General features: G+C 44.3%; 1 protein-coding gene and 1 non-coding gene across 6 annotated transcripts in view; one reads left to right on the top strand and one right to left on the bottom strand.

Annotated features, from left to right (window-relative positions):
- The window catches only part of ZNF385B (zinc finger protein 385B), a 316,667-nt gene that overhangs the window by 134,784 nt on the left and 165,586 nt on the right, over nucleotides 1–16,297 (top strand). The gene's annotated exons all lie outside the window — the stretch shown is intronic.
- Nucleotides 463–600, bottom strand: LOC119932721. Its single transcript, XR_005452460.1, has one exon. It is a non-coding gene; the product is annotated as a small nucleolar RNA SNORA7 (small nucleolar RNA).

Below are 16,297 nucleotides of genomic sequence, written 5' to 3'. Positions count from 1 at the left end.
ATTAAATGATTTGCCCAAGGACACACAGGGGGCAAGTGGTAGAGCTGGGATTAGAAACAAGGATGCCATGGCTCCTTCCAGTAGGCCATGTACCACTCATATCCTCCCTCCTTATAGCTTGCTAGATGGGTCTGATCACTGGCATTTTAGGGGGAAAAAAAACTTTTATAAAGAGATAAACATTAGAGTGGCGGGATTAATGAGGAATTCCTCAGAATTCCAGTAATAACCCATTGTCTTGTCTTATGCTGTTGAGTCATTTCCAACCCATAGCAACACCACAGACACATCTCTCCCAGGATGCCCTGTTCTCCATCTGCAATTGTTCTGGTAGTGTTTCCATAACGTTTTCTTGGTAAAAATCTGGAATTGGTTTACCAGTGTCATCTTCCGTGCAGTAAATTCGAGTCTCCACTCTCAATTCTCTCCCGTGCCACTGCTGCCGAACATGGGTGAGTTTTGTCTTGTAGCAGGTTGCCTTCCGCTCGCTAGTCACTGCCCAAGCTAGGAATGGAATGGATTGGCCTCTGTTTGACTCTCCCTCCCATGGTTGAAACTGGTAGAGTACTGGAAACTCTCCAGATGCGACCCTGAGAGGGGGATAAATCCATAGCTGGGTGGAAAAAGGTTCAAACCTGAGACGCAGCATGGCCTAGTGGATAGAGCATGGTCCTGGAAGTCAAAGAACCTGAGTTCTAACCCTGGCTCTGCCTCTTGTCTGCTGTGTGGCCTTGGCAAGTCGCTTAACTTCTCTGTGCCTCAGTTACCTCATCTATAAAATGGGGATTAAACCTATGAGCCCGTGTGGGATATGGACTGTGTCCCACCTCATTAGCTTGCATCTACCTCAGTGCTTAGTTCAGTGCCTGGCGCATAGTAAATGCTTGGCAAATACCATTAAAAAATTAACAAACAAAAAAAACATTGGGAAGCAGTGTGGCCTCGTGGATACATCACAGGCCCGGGAGTCAGAGGACCAGGGTTTTAATCCTAGCGGTACCACTTAGTACATTGTCTGGCATGTAGTAAGTACTTAAATACCATAAAAAGAAATTTTAAAAAAGCTACTATCTCTCAGTTGATCCAAAAATCATTCCTCTTGTATATCATCCTTTGAATGCCAGCTAGAGAGGCAATTGTGTGAAAAGTGAGCACTTCCACAGTGGTTTAAATTAGCACTGGATATTAATTCACAGAGAGATAGGCACATTTTACCACCCAAGACTCGAAAGTTGGTATTTCCCCCCAACCCCGTTCTCTCATGCGTTTACGAAAGCAGGTTTCATAACGCACTGCAAATAGAGTGAGGGTGAGGAGCTGCTTATATTTGCCTAGCTCCTTCACCAGCAGAAAATCAGACCCAAAATATTTTTGAGTGCTGCGATTTAATGCGGTTTATCTTGCTCTCTGGTGACTTGGAATGCTTGTCATCCGAAGTACCCCCTTGAATGTGTAGTTGCCCGCTGCTAGAAGCTGTTTTCCAAGCTCACATCAGATTTTTGGTGTCCAGTGTATGACTTCTGGGACAGAAATACAGTCAATCTATCAGGCTATTCCCAATTCCCTTCTCTTGCGGGAGGAGAGTATTGAAGGCATACCCTCAGCTTTGTTCCAGGTTGACAAGAGATGCATTGTAAGTTATGATTTCCCTGAATTTTCACTTCCACTTTTGAAAATATAGTTGGCACTGTATTATTTCAATAATTCATAATTTTTTCCTTATTTCAATAATGGCTGGATTGTTTGCTAATTTTTCTTCTACTGTCAGCCCTCCCCAAAGTTCATCATTTAACACCTGTGTATTAATAGAGCACAGTTCAGTTTATCACTAGATCACATTTACATCTTTCTATAATTCTGCTCTTAAGCTTCTTGGTGGCATGCTCTGTCTTCTTAAAGCAAGAGTCACTCATTCTATCTTTGGTCCACGGTTTTTAGCGATTTCATAAGGAAAGCAAGAGTTACCTTTCTGTCTCTGGTTTTGCATTAACCAGAAGCAAATGGAGAAAAAAGAGAGTTTAATTTGGTGTAGACTGTAAGCTCATTATGGGCAGGGATTGTGTCTGCTAATCATGTTGTACTCTTCCAAGTGCTTATGATAGTGCTCTGCACAGAGTAAGCACTCAGTAAATACCCTTGATTGATTGATTGTCAAAGGTGGTCTGTGCCTTGTGCTCTTTAAAATGATTTACTAGCAGGAGTGTGTTCATAATGATAATAGCTGTGGTATTTGTTAGGTGTTTACTATGCGCCAAGCCACAACCTCCAATGCCAATCTATGGAGCGCAACTCTGATAATAATAATAATAATAATCATGGCATTTGTTAAGCGCTTACTACGTGCAAAGCACTGTTCTAAGCGCTGGGGGGGATACAATGTGATCAAGTTGTCCCTCGTAGGGCTCACAGTCTTAATCCCCATTTTTACAGATGAGGTAACTGAGGCTCAGAGAAGTTAAGTGACTTGCCCAAGGTCACACAGCAGACTTGTGGTGGAGCCGGGATATGTCAAAGCATTTGGGGAGGAAGTGATGCTGTCAAATTCTGCCAATGATTGATAGATGTTTGACCTCTTGGAATATTCATCTGTGTGGGAGACTACTGGTTAACACTGTTGTGTAGTTTTCCCGTTTTTCAGAGGAGAGAACTCAAAAAAGGTGCTGTAGTAATTCGCAAGCAAACCAAAAGTACCATAGCTAAGAGAAGTGGTGCAGCATGGCCTAGGGGAAAGAGAATGGGAGTCAGAGACTTGGGATCTACTCTCAGCTCTGCCAGTTGGTCCTAACTTCTCTGAGCTTCCATTTTCTCGTATGTAAAATGGTGATCAAATACCCGTTCGTCCTCCAACTTGGACTGTGAACCCCACGTGGGCCAGGACCGGTGTCTGACTTGATTATCCTGCTAGCTAGGAACAGTGCATGATACATAGACAGCACTTAACAAATACCTCGGTTACTTTAATTAATTCATCCTATTGTGGAGGGACAGGTATAATGCAGAAAGATGTGCAGGTCCTGGTGCAGTTATTAGCACTTTGATTTACCCATATCAAAATGTGAAAGAAGTCAGCCTCAATCAGGGTGTGATGATTGGGATTTGTAATGGGACAGGTACTGAATCCCCATTTTACAGGTGAGGTAGCTGAGGCACAGAGAAGTTAAGTGACATGTTCAGGGTCCCACAGCAGGACCGTGGCGGAGCCAGGATTAAAACTCAGTCCTCTACCTCTCAGGCCCGTGCTCTTTCCACTAGGCCACACTGCTCCACAAAGAAAAGTTGCATTCTATCCATGGAAAAGCCCCCATCTGTGCTTAAAGCTGTGGGAGAAGATTGGCAGGATATCAGCAGTTTGGGGGAGAAATTCAGCTGACTGCAGATTTGGGATTGGCAAGTATTCTGTTTAGGAAAAAGCAATACTAAATTGAAGACTTGGACCGCTTATTTGTTCTACCTTGGCCTGGAAACCTCAGGTGTAATCAAAATAGAGAGCTGTTTCCTTCATTCATTTACATCCCCAGATTTTTCTGCTCCTCCACTCGTATGTGCCTCGTTCTCACCTGTCCCACCATCGACCCCCGGCCCACATCCTCTCCCGGGCCTGGAATGCCCTCCCTCGCACATCCGCCAAGTTAGCTCTCTTCCTCCCTTCAAAGCCCTACTGAGAGCTCACCTCCTCCAGGAGGCCTTCCCAGACTGAGCCCCCTCCTTCCTCTCCCCCTCTCCATCCCCCCACCCTACCTCCTACCCCTCCCCACAGCACTTGTATATATGTTGGCACATATTTATTACTCTATTTTACTTGTACATATTTACTATTCTATTTATTTTATTTTGTTAATATGTTTTGTTGTCTGCCTCCCCCTTCTAGACTGTGAGCCCGTTGTTGGGTAGGGACCGTCTCTATACGTTGCCAACTTGTACTTCCCAAGCGTTTAGTACAGTACTCTGCACATAGTAAGCGCTCAATAAATACGATTGAATGAATGAATGAATGAATATGTTTTCCCAAAGAGGATTCTGGCCCTGTTATCTTGAGTTTGAAAGGATCCATTTCTTTAATTCTCAGAACTCTTTAAGACCCATTCTTGCTTATTCCAATTTACCACCTCAGTGATGTCTGAATACCGTGTTACTGTCTGTATACAGTGAATAAAATGTAGAAAGCAGCCAACCTTTTGATTGTTCCAGATCTCTCTCTCTCTCTCTCTCTCTTTCTCTCTCTCTCTCTCTCTCTCTCTCTCAGAGTGTTTTACCCAGGGAGAGAACTTAATTTCTGAAACTGCATTATCCCAGATATTAAAATGCTTTGTCTCTGAAAAGAGTAAAAACTTTGGGAATCTCTTTTCCCCAGTAAATTAGGGCATCTGGTCTCTCTGTCATAGACTGATGTCCCATGACTTCTTGAATAAACATGACAAAATGCATTCCAGAGTTTAGTCCTAGGAATGGTTAGTCTTTTTTAATTCATGAGTCCATAATTATTGTGCAGGCCAATGGTTTCAAGGTAAGCAGCTTTACAAATGTGAATTCTGAATTTCGAGTGAAATTATGTGCTCCACATTAGCCAGGATTTGATGAGTTCTGCAATGAGAAACAACTAGGACTCTGCCTCTAGATCCAACTAACCTCTGACATGAAAAATTATCTTCTTTCCACTCCCTCACTGAGGAATTTGGGATCCATGGTTTGATTAGCTGAGTGATTCTCAGGGAGTCGCCCTCTGGATCCGTTGTTCTTATTGAGCGCTTACTGTGTGCATAGTACTGTACTGAGAGCTTGTACATATAATAGAGTTGGAAAACAATCTCCTGTTCCCAAGGAGATTATAGCCTAGAGTGGGGAGACACACATACATATAAATAAATGAATTATGACTATCTACTCTTACTATGTGCTAGGCACTGTACTGAGGGCTAATCAAGCTAATCAGGTTGTAGAGAAGTGCTTTTAAAAAAAGTAAATATGAGACTGGAGACTCCATGCAGTACCAAATGGATGTGGGGCAGGAAGGAATACTCTATGTGTTAATACAACAATGACCACTCCACTACTTGTTCAAATATTCGCTAATTTGCTAGTACCAAGGCTCCTTATCTACCGCAGTAGGGTTGTGAAGCAGCCAGAAGTACAGAAGAGGAATGCCTAATAATAATCACAATAGTAATAAATTCTGGTACTTGTTCAGTACTTACTATGTGCCAAGCACCGAACCAAGTCTTGGGGTAGATAATCATTGTGATATAATTGTAGTAAATACAAGCTAATCAGGTTGGACACAATCCATCCATAGAGCTCCTAGTCTTATTCCTCACTTTGCAGGTAAGGCAGCTAAGCACAGAGACGTGAAGTGGTTTGCCCAAGGTCACACAGCAGACATGTGGCAGATTTGGAATTAGACCCCAGGTCCTTCTGACTCCCAAGCCCGTTCTCTTCTTTCCAAACTCAAATTCGCTGAAGGAATCTCTTCCAGCCCAAAGAGGCTCCTAGAGCCACTTCTCTCCCTAAGGTACCATGCCCCGAATTCTTTTAATCCCCGCCCCTACCCAGTATGGGAGTGGAAACCAAATGGATTGTGTGGGAGAGAGACATGGCTTTGATTTGCCTACCCAAAATCCCCCAAGGAGTCGCCTGGTCCCGACCTCCACTAAAGGCAAGGTTTTGTTCTTCAGAATGCATCCTTTTCCATTTTAATGGGGTGGATCAAATCTGAGGGGTTTTTTTAGGAAGAAGGTAATCCTGATACCTTGTCAGGGTTAGAGTATCTGAAAGAAATGGATAAAATTCAGTTTGTTCTAATCTGCCCTGTTGTCTAGAAGTCCTCATTTCCCCTTTGCATTTTCAGAAAAATGACATCATTATTACTCCCTTAATTACTGAGGGGGAGTGTGAGAATACCATGAAATTCAATCCGATGAGTTTTTTGTTATGTGAGGAAAAAATGTATTCTCTGTTCCTTGCCCTCTTAATTATTAACAGTGGAATAAGTCAGAAGTGAAGGACCAAGAAGCACTAAGGGATAATGTAATTGCAAGCCCTCAAACAATTGTATCTGTCTTGAGAATGAAGATTGATGATCTGGAAAATAGATTTCATTGTTTCATCATTGGAATGATAGGCTTTGCTAGTGCTGTTAAGGGACATTCTCTAAGAAACTTTTTTATATACCAAAAAAAGATTTTCATACTTATTAGATGAGCAAAATTTAATTCTGCCAATTTACATTTAGCAAGACCCAAACCTCCAATTCCCAAATTCATAGTTGACAGAAAGGCCCCAGAGCAGTGATTAGCCATTTTTCAAGTTTCCTGATAGAAAGCGCTTCAATTAGCTGCAGACAAGGGGGACGTTATTGTAGATGGAAGGGGGCTGTGTCCTATCCACAGAGGACTAGGAAAATAGAAACGATGTAATGATGTTGCAAGATAATTATATGAAATGAGAGTCAAGCACTTTGCAATTTTTCATCCCAAGACGTTAAATTACTTCCAGGGTTTTTACTTCACGAAGGTAGTTGAAGTTTTTATTCAGAAAATAAAATTGCCTTTAGTGTTTGTGATTACTGACTTGGGCTGTCTGGGCCTGTCTCAGCGGGGAAGGGTGGTCTTGGCTTCTGTGAAGCAACGTGGCTTAGTGGAAAGGGTTAAGGCCTGAAAGTCAAAGGATCTGGGTTCTAATCCTGCCTCTGCCACTTGCTTGCTGTGGGACCTTGGGCAAATCTTCTAAGTTCTCTTGACCTCAGTTTCCTCGCCTGAAAAATGGAGATTCAATATCTGTTCTCCCTCCTACTTAGACAGTGAGTCCCAAGTGGGACTATTATTGCTACTATTCTACTTCTGTTACTACTACTGTAAGAACAATTGGGTCTGGTGGGTAGGAAGTGTGTCTACCAACTCTGTTGTACTCTCCCAAACACTTAGTTCAGTGCTGTGCACACAGCAAGTGCTCAATAAATACCATTGAGTGATTGATTAGAGGATTTGACGGAGGGATTTGGGGCATTAAGACCCTCCCTGGTCCCTTCTGAAGCAATTCTCTGGTGTGGTGGTGAACAAATCTTTCAGGCTGGTATGTCTATGGAAATACTTTGTTTATTTGTATCAGTTGATGCAGGCTTGGAAGATTCAGAGCACAGTTTGCATGGCAGCTATTTCTTCTGCCATTAAGATCAGAATTGATAACCAGTCAGTCAGCGATGTTAAGAAGGATTGATGTGGCTTTTAAAGCATCAACTCGATACCACAGTCCATGCAGATAGACACAATTTGTGGAACAGGCTGTACTTCCCCAAGGTATCTGGTTTGGGTATTTTTTTTTTTTTTTAGCTTTCTAGAGCTGAAACATTTTGCAAGGCAAGTTTAGGTAACCTTTCCATGCCTACAGCCAGAAAGGATAGAAAATAAATATTGCCCGATGTTGTTGATGATGATGATGATGGCATTTATTTAGCGCTTACTATGTGCAAAACACTGTTCTAAGCGCTGGGGAGGTTACAAGGTGATCAGGTTGTCCCACAGGGGTGGCAGCCCTGGATAGATACAAGATGTTCAGGTTGGATACCAATGTCTTACATTGGGCTCACAGTCTAAAGGGGAAGGAGAATAGGTCGATTAGCAGTTTGTCATTATCATTCTTGCATATAATAATAATTACTATTATAGTATTTGTTAAGCTTTTACTGTGTGACAGGCACTGCACTAAGCACTGGGGTGGATACAAGCAAATTGGGTTGGACACAGTCCCTGTCCCATGTGGGGCTCACAGTCTCAGTCCCCATTTTACAGATGAGGTAACTGAGGCCCAGAGAAGTGAAATGACTTGCCCAAGGTCACACAGCAGACAAGTGGCGGTCCTTCTGATTCCCAGGCACATGCTCTATCAACTAGGACAAACTGCTTTTCTAATACCTTCATGGCCACTGCCCCAGTCCCACGGGGCCAGTGCCTGCGTAGTTACCTCCTTTGAGTGGCCCTCTGGGCTTGCCTTCAGTGCGTGGAGTGACTTCCTTGTATACGTCGATGGGAAAAGAGGGAAGATCACGTTGGCTTCAGCACTGGTTTTGCATCTGGTCATTCTTGCAAACATTTTCTCCTCCTACCCTCTCACCCCCAACAAACCGCCCAGTTTGACCAGTCCGACCCTCTCTCCCCGAGGGACTGGACCCTTCTCTCCTCGCCCCTAGCCCTAGATTACACCCAGACCACACCACAGATGCCCCTCAGCCACGTTCTGCTCCGACAAAAATGCTCATTTGTTTCTCTTCATTGACCATTTTAACATCGGCACGAGGGGAGAAAGCACATTTTCATTTTTATTGTAAAGGATAAAAAGCCTCATAAGACAGCACAACATTGAATGCTCTCCTGCAGTTTAGATTTATTCCCGAAGAGTGTCCGTGGTGGTATTTGTGTTTATGATGATTTCAGAGTTTGCATTAGTCCTTTGACTCGATCAATCGAATTTGTTGAGCTTACTGTGTGCACTCAATGGATCAAATTTCTTGATTGAGCGCTTACTGGGTACAGAGCACTGTACTAAGCGCTTGGGAGAGTAGACTATCACAATGCTACGGAGTTGGAAGACACATTCCCTGCCTGCAATGACTCCATTTCTTTCTTAAGGGAAGTTTGTCAAGGCTCCGGGCTGACAAGCCACAGGCTGAGAGGATCTTTACAAGAAGGTATTAGCGATTCTGATGACCACTTTCTTTCAGCGTGGCGGCTTCAGATTTTACGAAGTTTCCTGGAGCCATTTGAATGTGCTCGACGTAGACCCTAAATTTAGTTCCTACTGACTAGAAGTGGAGGGGAGCATCTCTTACACGAACAGTGCCGGGTTTAGTCATTGTTTATTTTGGTCAAGCGGCAACTGTAACTTTTATCTTCTCTTCATTCAGGTCATTGAACTAACTGCAAGAGCATGGTGTAGTGGAAAGAGCATGGGCCTGAGGGTCAGAGGACCTGGGTTTGAATCCTAACTCCATCACTGCCAGCTGTACGATTTTGGAAAATAATAATAGTTATGGTATTTGTTAAGCCCTTACTATGTGTCAAGCACTGTTCTAAGCATTAGGATAAATACAATTTAATCAGGTCCAACACAGTCCCTGTTCCACTAGGGGAAGCAGCGTGGCTCAGTGGAAAGAGCCCGGGCTTTGGAGTCAGAGGTCATGGGTTCAAATCCCGCCTCCCCACTTGTCAGCTGTGTGACTTTGGGCACTTAGCTTCTCTGGGCCTCAGTTACCTCATCTGTAAAATGGGGATGAAGACTGTGAGCCCCCTGTGGGACAACCTGATCACTTTGTAACCTCCCCAGCGCTTAGAACAGTGCTTTGCACATAGTAAGCGCTCAATAAATGTCATTATTATTATTATTATTAGGGGCTCACAGTCTAAAAAAGCAGAACAGATATTGAACTCCCATTTTACAGTTGAGGAAACTGAGGCAGAGAGAAGTTAAGGGACTCAAGGTGACACAGCAGGCAAGTCACCAAACTTCTCTATGCCTCGGTTTCCTCAGCTGTAAAATGAGCATTCAAATCCTGATCTCCCAGTCATTTAGACTGTGAGCCCTGTGTGGGACAGAATCCTATCACATCCAAGACAGTGGTAGAAATATGCACCTGCAGGATGAGGATTGTGAAATCATGCAGTTTGCCATTCAGCAGAGCCTGTTGGAGTCCAATAGGAGACAACCCAGCTTGCACCCTCCGCTCCTCTGCCGTTAACCTCCTCACTGTGCCTTGTTTTCGCCTGTCCCACCGTCGACCCCCGGCCCACGTCCTTCCTCTGGCCTGGAATGCCCTCCCTTCCACACATCCGCCAAGCTAGCTCTCTTCCTCCCTTCAAAGCCCTACTGAGAGCTCACCTCCTCCAGGAGGCCTTCCCAGACTGAGGCCCCTCCTTCCTCTCCCCCTCCCCACCCCCCCCGCCCTACCTCCTTCCCCTCCCCACAGCACCTGTATATATGTTTGTGCAGATTTATTACTCTATTTTACTTGTACATATTTACTATTCTATTTATTTTATTTTGTTAATATGTTTTGTTTTGTTGTCTTTCTCCCCCTTCTAGACTGTGAGCCCATTGTTGGGTAGGGACCGTCTCTATATGTTGCCAACTTGTACTTCCCAAGAGATTAGTACAGTACTCTGCACATAGTAAATGCTCAATAAATACAATTGAATGAATGAATGTATGAATGGACAGGTGGGAGGAACCAAGTCTAAGGGGGACTTTAGGATAAACAGGGAGCATCAGTGGGTCTCTGCAATAGCAGGGCAGCCCTTTACCCTCTCCCCCAATTTCCCACGGCCTCCCCATTCTCTACCCCCAACCCCCACCCCATTTTATGCCACTTGTCTTTCCCATATGCGTACCTGTGGGCACACCCAACCTCTGGTGGCAGAAAAGGAGTTGGAAGGACCTGGGTTCTAATCCCAGCCCCGCCCCTTGTCTGCTGTTTAACGTTGGGCAAATCACTTTCATCCATTCATTCGGTCGTATTTATTGGTCATGGGTTCGAATCCCAGCTCCGCCACTTGTCAGCTGTGTGACCTTGGGCAAGCCACATAACTTCTCTGGGCCTCAGTTCCCTCATCTGTCAAATGGGGATTAAGACTGTGAGCTCCAAGTGGGACAACGTGATTACCTTGTATCCCCCAAGCGTTTAGAACAGTGCTTTGCACATAGTAAGCGCTTAACATGTACCATCATCATTATTATTATTATTATTGAGTGTTTACTGTGTGCAGAGCACTGTACTAAGCGCTTGGGAAAGTACAATGCAACAATAAGCAGACACATTACCTGCCCACAATGAACATCCCCACCCTCTGGCCCCCTCCCCATTCTCGCTCTTTCCGCATCCTTCATGCCATCTCCCTTCCTTGCCCTCTGCACCCTCCCTCTGTTCTCCCCATTCTCTTCCTTCAGCTGCTACTTCCCTTCTCCCCTCCCTGCCCTGCCGTGAGAAGCGAGGGACAGAACTGAATTTTTAGCTGGGCCACGGATGGTGAAAACCGAGGCCAGAGACCAACGGCTGGGGCTAGGAAGAGGTGTGAGCGTTTGCCTGCTCTGAATCGGCTCCCTGACATTTATGAGACCATCCCAGCCCTCCCTTCTCTCTGTTCCCCTCCCTCCATAGCAATTATCGGACATCTGGAAGAAAAACGGTCTCGCATGGAAAATAGCTGACAGCGGGGCCACAAAGAGGCATTTAAAATTATATCCGACACCTAAAACTTCCAAGCCCTTGTGTCTATTCTTTCTTTTATCTTCCGCTCAGTCTCTTAGCTAGCTAGTTCACCTCTTAAACCTTGCCTGCAGCAAAGAATAGGAGCATATGAATCCACAGCGGAAACTCCGTTGGCTTGGAGGAGAGATTCTTTATATTCGTGTGGTAGAGCGATCTATGTCCTCCCTTTAACGTGTAATCAGTATCCAACAGCTTGGGGACAATGGGATTCACTTGCTCCTAAATTTGGTTTCCCACTGGATGTGGCACCTGGAGCATCCAAAATATAGCTCTAGCATTTTCATGGACTCCAAGAAGAAATGTTGGACTTGGAAAATACCATGTGTTATTTATCCTCTAGACTGAAAGCACATTGCTCGCTGAGAAGTAGCGTGGCATGGTGGATAAAGCACGGGCCTGTGTGTCAGAAGGTCATGGGTTCTGCTCCTGTGCCCGTGACTTGCCTGCTGTGTGACCTTGGGCAAGTCACTTCATTTCCTCTGTGCCTCAGTTACCTCATCTGGAAAATGGGGATCGAGGCTGTGAGCCCAATGTGGGACAGGGACTGTGTTCAACCTGATTTGCTTGTCTCCACAACACAGCTTAGTGTAATAATAATAATAGTATTTGTTAAATGCCTACTATGTGCCAAGCACTGTTCTAAGCGCTGGGGTAGATACAAGGTAATCAGGTTGTCCAATGTAGGGCTCACAGTCCTAATCCCCATTTTACAGATGAGATAACTGAGGCCCAGAGAAGTTAAGTGACTTGCCCAAAATAACACTGCTGACAAGTGGCGGAGCTGGGATGAGAGCCCACGACCTCTGGCTCCCAAGCTCGTGCTCTTTCCACTAAGCCACGCTGCTTCTAACACTGCTCAGACCAGTACCTGACACATAGTAAGTGCTTAACAAATACCCAAATCATCAATCATCATCATTGTGGGCAGGGAATGTGCCTACCAACTTTTGTATTGTAGTCTCCCAAGCATTTAGTAGACTCCTCTGCACACAGAAACCAGTCAGTAAATACAGTTGATCCCTGATCATGGTGAGGGTCACTGTGCTGGAGTTCCCTTTGAAGGGTTCAATCAGAACTCCCTGTTCTTGGCCACTGAAGATTGGTAGGGGTATTGGTGAGAGTTTTCTTCATAGATAATAGCAATAATAATGATGGTATTTGTTAATCAGTGAATAAAAATTATTTGGTGCTTGCTGGGCGCAGAGCACTGTATTAGGCATTTGGGAGTGAAAAATAAAGGTGGCAGTCAAAATCCTTGCCTACAAGAAGCATACAGGCTAAAGCTCTAAAGATGGGGAGACAGACATTAAAATGAATTGCAGCTAGGGGAAATCTCAGATGGTAAGGATACTTACAAAAGTGTTGGGGATGAGGTTGGGTGAATATCAGTTGTTCAAGAGGTAGAAGTCCAAGTGCATAGACAGTGTGGAAGGGAAGGGAAGTAGAGGAAGCATGAGGGCTTAGTCAGGGAAGGCCTCTAGGAGATGTGATTTTATTAAGGCTTTGAAGGTGGGAGAACAGTGGTCTGTCATTGTGGCCAGGGAATGTGGCTATCAAATCTGTTGTGTTCTTTCCCTCAACTTAATACAGTGCTCTGCACACAGTAAGCTCTCAATAAATACCAATCAAGCAATTACTTGTCCCACAGACCTGCTTCTTGCCACCACCCAAGCCCCTTCCCCATCTGTCCCCCGAAATCTCCAACTTCAGTCACGCACACACACTTGGATGTTGAGTTGGAAGAGGGGGCATTCCAGACCAGAAGGGTGACGTGAGCAAGGGATCGGAGGCGAAACAGAGGAGATCGAGGTACGAGGAGCGGATTGTGCTGGTTGGGTTATAGTAGATTGATAGATTCTAGTTGGTTGAAATCAGGAAGTTTGGTGGGCAAAACATCAATCCTCAGATCTTTTCCCTTTAAAAGCAGTTACATCAGGAAAAGAACATTTCTGAAGGGAACAATCTTCCATCCAATGTCCCAGCCCAGAGAGGGTGACGGAGAGAAATGAGCCAGTATGCTGCAGAAATGATTTCTTAAAAGATTTGGGCAAGAGTGTTTGTGGAGCTTATTTCTTTGGCTCATAGGAACCGAGCTGTGTGCTTTGAAGAGATTCCTCACTCCGTCACCTCCTATTCCTCTCTCCTAAGCTTTTGGATCCATTCAGAATGGCTAGGATGGCTTGAGCCAGAAATGCTTTGATTCTGTTCCCTCCTTTTTCCCCCCTCCTCTCCCAATTTTCCAATCTCAAACCAGGCCAGCACCCTGCAGGGTCAAGTCCTGTTAGTGCAGCTGTTCTGGCTGTCACAAACTCTTTGAAAGGAAAAGTTCATCAGAATTCTTCCTTTTATCTTCTTCTCAAGTGTCTATATCACCTTCTTTTCACATAGCCATAAAAGCCATAATTTGAAAGGGAAGGGCTAGCTGGTTTCAGCTGTGAAAAACCTGTTTCAATTTAAAACAACCGTTCGTGGTAGCTACATATACCTATCAAAACTGAAACCGTTAGAAAATGTTTCCTCAAGATCTGGCAATGATATGTTATTTCTGCAGAGCAAACATTCGTCTCATGAATAGCACAGTTTTTCTCCTAGTGCAGGGCAAGAGCCAGTGTCCTGTTTGGTTGGAGAACAGATGACAGAAAGCCCTCTTTACTCTCATAAATGCCTCAGTTACCTCATCTGTAAAATGGGGATTAACATTCTGAGTCCCTTGTGGAACATGGACTGTGTCCAACCTGATTAGCTGGTATCTACCCCAGTGCTTAATATATTGCCTGGAACCTAGTAACAAATACCATAGAAAGAAACTGCAAAGTTGCCACCCAGGTGGAATAATTAGTTAGGTCATGAATTTGAGCCAGGTGTTGGCGATCAGATGAAAGAACCAAAGAGTCAGAAGCCATTTAAGACAGGCAGATCTGCCATCCAGGTGGCAGCAGAATCAATCAGTCATATTTATTGAGCATTTACTCGGTAGAGCACTGTACTAAGAGTGTGGAAGAGTACAGAAGTCACGGAAGATCTGTGCTATCACATCTGTCATGTACCCAGCCTGATTGGCGAGTACTCACAGCGAAGTTGCTAGTAGAGCAGGTAAGTCAGTTTTTGTTTTGGGGGTACTAAGAAATGGGTGGTGAGTTGTAGCTGTAGTTGGGAGCAGGTAGGTTACCAATCCAGTGCTTAGAACAGTGCTTTGCACATAGTAAGCACTTAACAAATACCATTGTCATTATTAACTAGGGTACCAAAGCAGTTTTCTGCTCGTAACATAGTGAATGAAATCCTCCAGTGACTCTTGCCATTTCCTATCTATTGCTGGAGAAATGAGTCCTCTCCTTTTGTCACATTGCAGAACATCCGCTTTGGAGTTTTCAGCCAAGACATTAATCAAAAAAAAAAAAAAAAAAAGAAAAGAAAGAGCACAATCACCTTTAAGTAGAAGCAGTAGCCCATATTCACAATAAGCATGCATATTCAATGATGTTCAATTCTCCAAGGGTTGATTAGCCCATATGGGGACTGTTCTTTTTTTCTTCTGTTGCCGTTTTATCAGTTTTCTACTTCCTCTGCGGGAAGAGAAGCTGAAATCAATTTTTCTAAATTGTCAGATAAGAAGTTTGGGTGTGAGTGCTGCAATGGAATGTTGAGATTATCTGTGCATTTCCATTATTCATGTTCCCCCTCCATTTCCTATTAGCTTGAACAATTGGAAGTTGACTGTATAGGAAAGCCATTGCCTGAACAATTTCCATTTTTCTCATTTGTGTACTGAATGAAGCATGTAAAATGTCATCAGATACGTTTAATCTCTGAAAGCTACTCGTGAGACTTTACAGTATTCCGCATACCTCGACTCGGTCTATTTTGGTAACAAAAAGGGTTAGAATTTTAAAACTGGCTATTTAGAAAGTTTTTCCCTGAAACGGATTGCTTTTGGATCCAAGGCTCTTTCTAGAGGTGGCATTTGATCAGTGTGGAAGTAGATCATGGAGGACTTGTCAGGATTAATGACCTGCAGCTCAATATAAATACTGCATTATCATTGTTTTTATTCCATCTTGTTTACAAGGAATCACTTACCACAGAGACAGTGATCAATGGGAGCTATTTGAGTGTTTCGTTTGGGCACAACCATAAGTAATATCCAAGCTTATTGTGCTTAGAATCGAGGAATCATTAGAGTTGGAAGAACCAGCTAGAGTTTATTAATCCTCCGTCCTGCCTCCATTCAGCTGAGGCTGTTGAGAAATCACACGTGGGTAACAATCCTCAGCTGAGTTATCGTCAGTCCGTTGAGCTTCTTCCTCAGCGAGCTGCTTTAGTTTCCAACTTCTGCCATCCCTCCTCTCCTCTCACCACTAGGCAACACTGAGGGGAAGAAAGGGGACTTGGCATCTGGTCCCTGCTCTGCTGCTGCACTGTAACCTTGAGCCAGTTATTTAACTTCTCGGTGCCTCAGTTTCCTCATCAGAAAAATGGGGCTTGTTCACCTGTTGTCCCTCACCCTAAGCTCTAAAAATAACTGTGATATTAAAGCGCTTACTATGTGCCAGGCACTGTACTAAGACCTGGGGGATGGGGAGGAATACAATTTGTGTTGGACACAGTCCTAGTTCCACGTGGGGCTCAGTCTTAACAACTGTACTAGGCACCTGGGGGAGTCCAGTGCACTATCTAAGGACACACTGCCATCGTATAATTCTTGTTTATTATAGAAGCCATTCTCTTTGTCTCATTCTCTCCCATCTCTGACTCATCACTCTAGGCTATAAGCTCCCCCTGGCTCTGGACTGTAAGCTCTTTTTTTTTTTAATGGTTTTTGTTGTGCACTTACTATGTGTCAAGCACTGTTCTAAGCTCTGGGGTGGGTACAAGCAGATCGGGTTGGACACAGTCCCTGTCCCTCATGGGGCTCACACTCTTAATCCTCATTTTCCAGGTGAGGTGACTGAGGCCCAGAGAAGTGAAGTGACTTGACCAGTGTCACAGTGCAGGCAAGTGGCAGGACAGGATTAGAACCCAGGCCCTTCTGATTCCCAGGCCCAT

The sequence above is a fragment of the Tachyglossus aculeatus genome, chromosome 9, assembly GCF_015852505.1.
Source record: "Tachyglossus aculeatus isolate mTacAcu1 chromosome 9, mTacAcu1.pri, whole genome shotgun sequence".
In the NCBI taxonomy this organism is placed as follows: domain Eukaryota; kingdom Metazoa; phylum Chordata; class Mammalia; order Monotremata; family Tachyglossidae; genus Tachyglossus; species Tachyglossus aculeatus.
The sequence above is the reverse complement of the archived record's forward strand: the minus strand, read 5'-3'. Positions and strand labels throughout refer to the sequence as shown.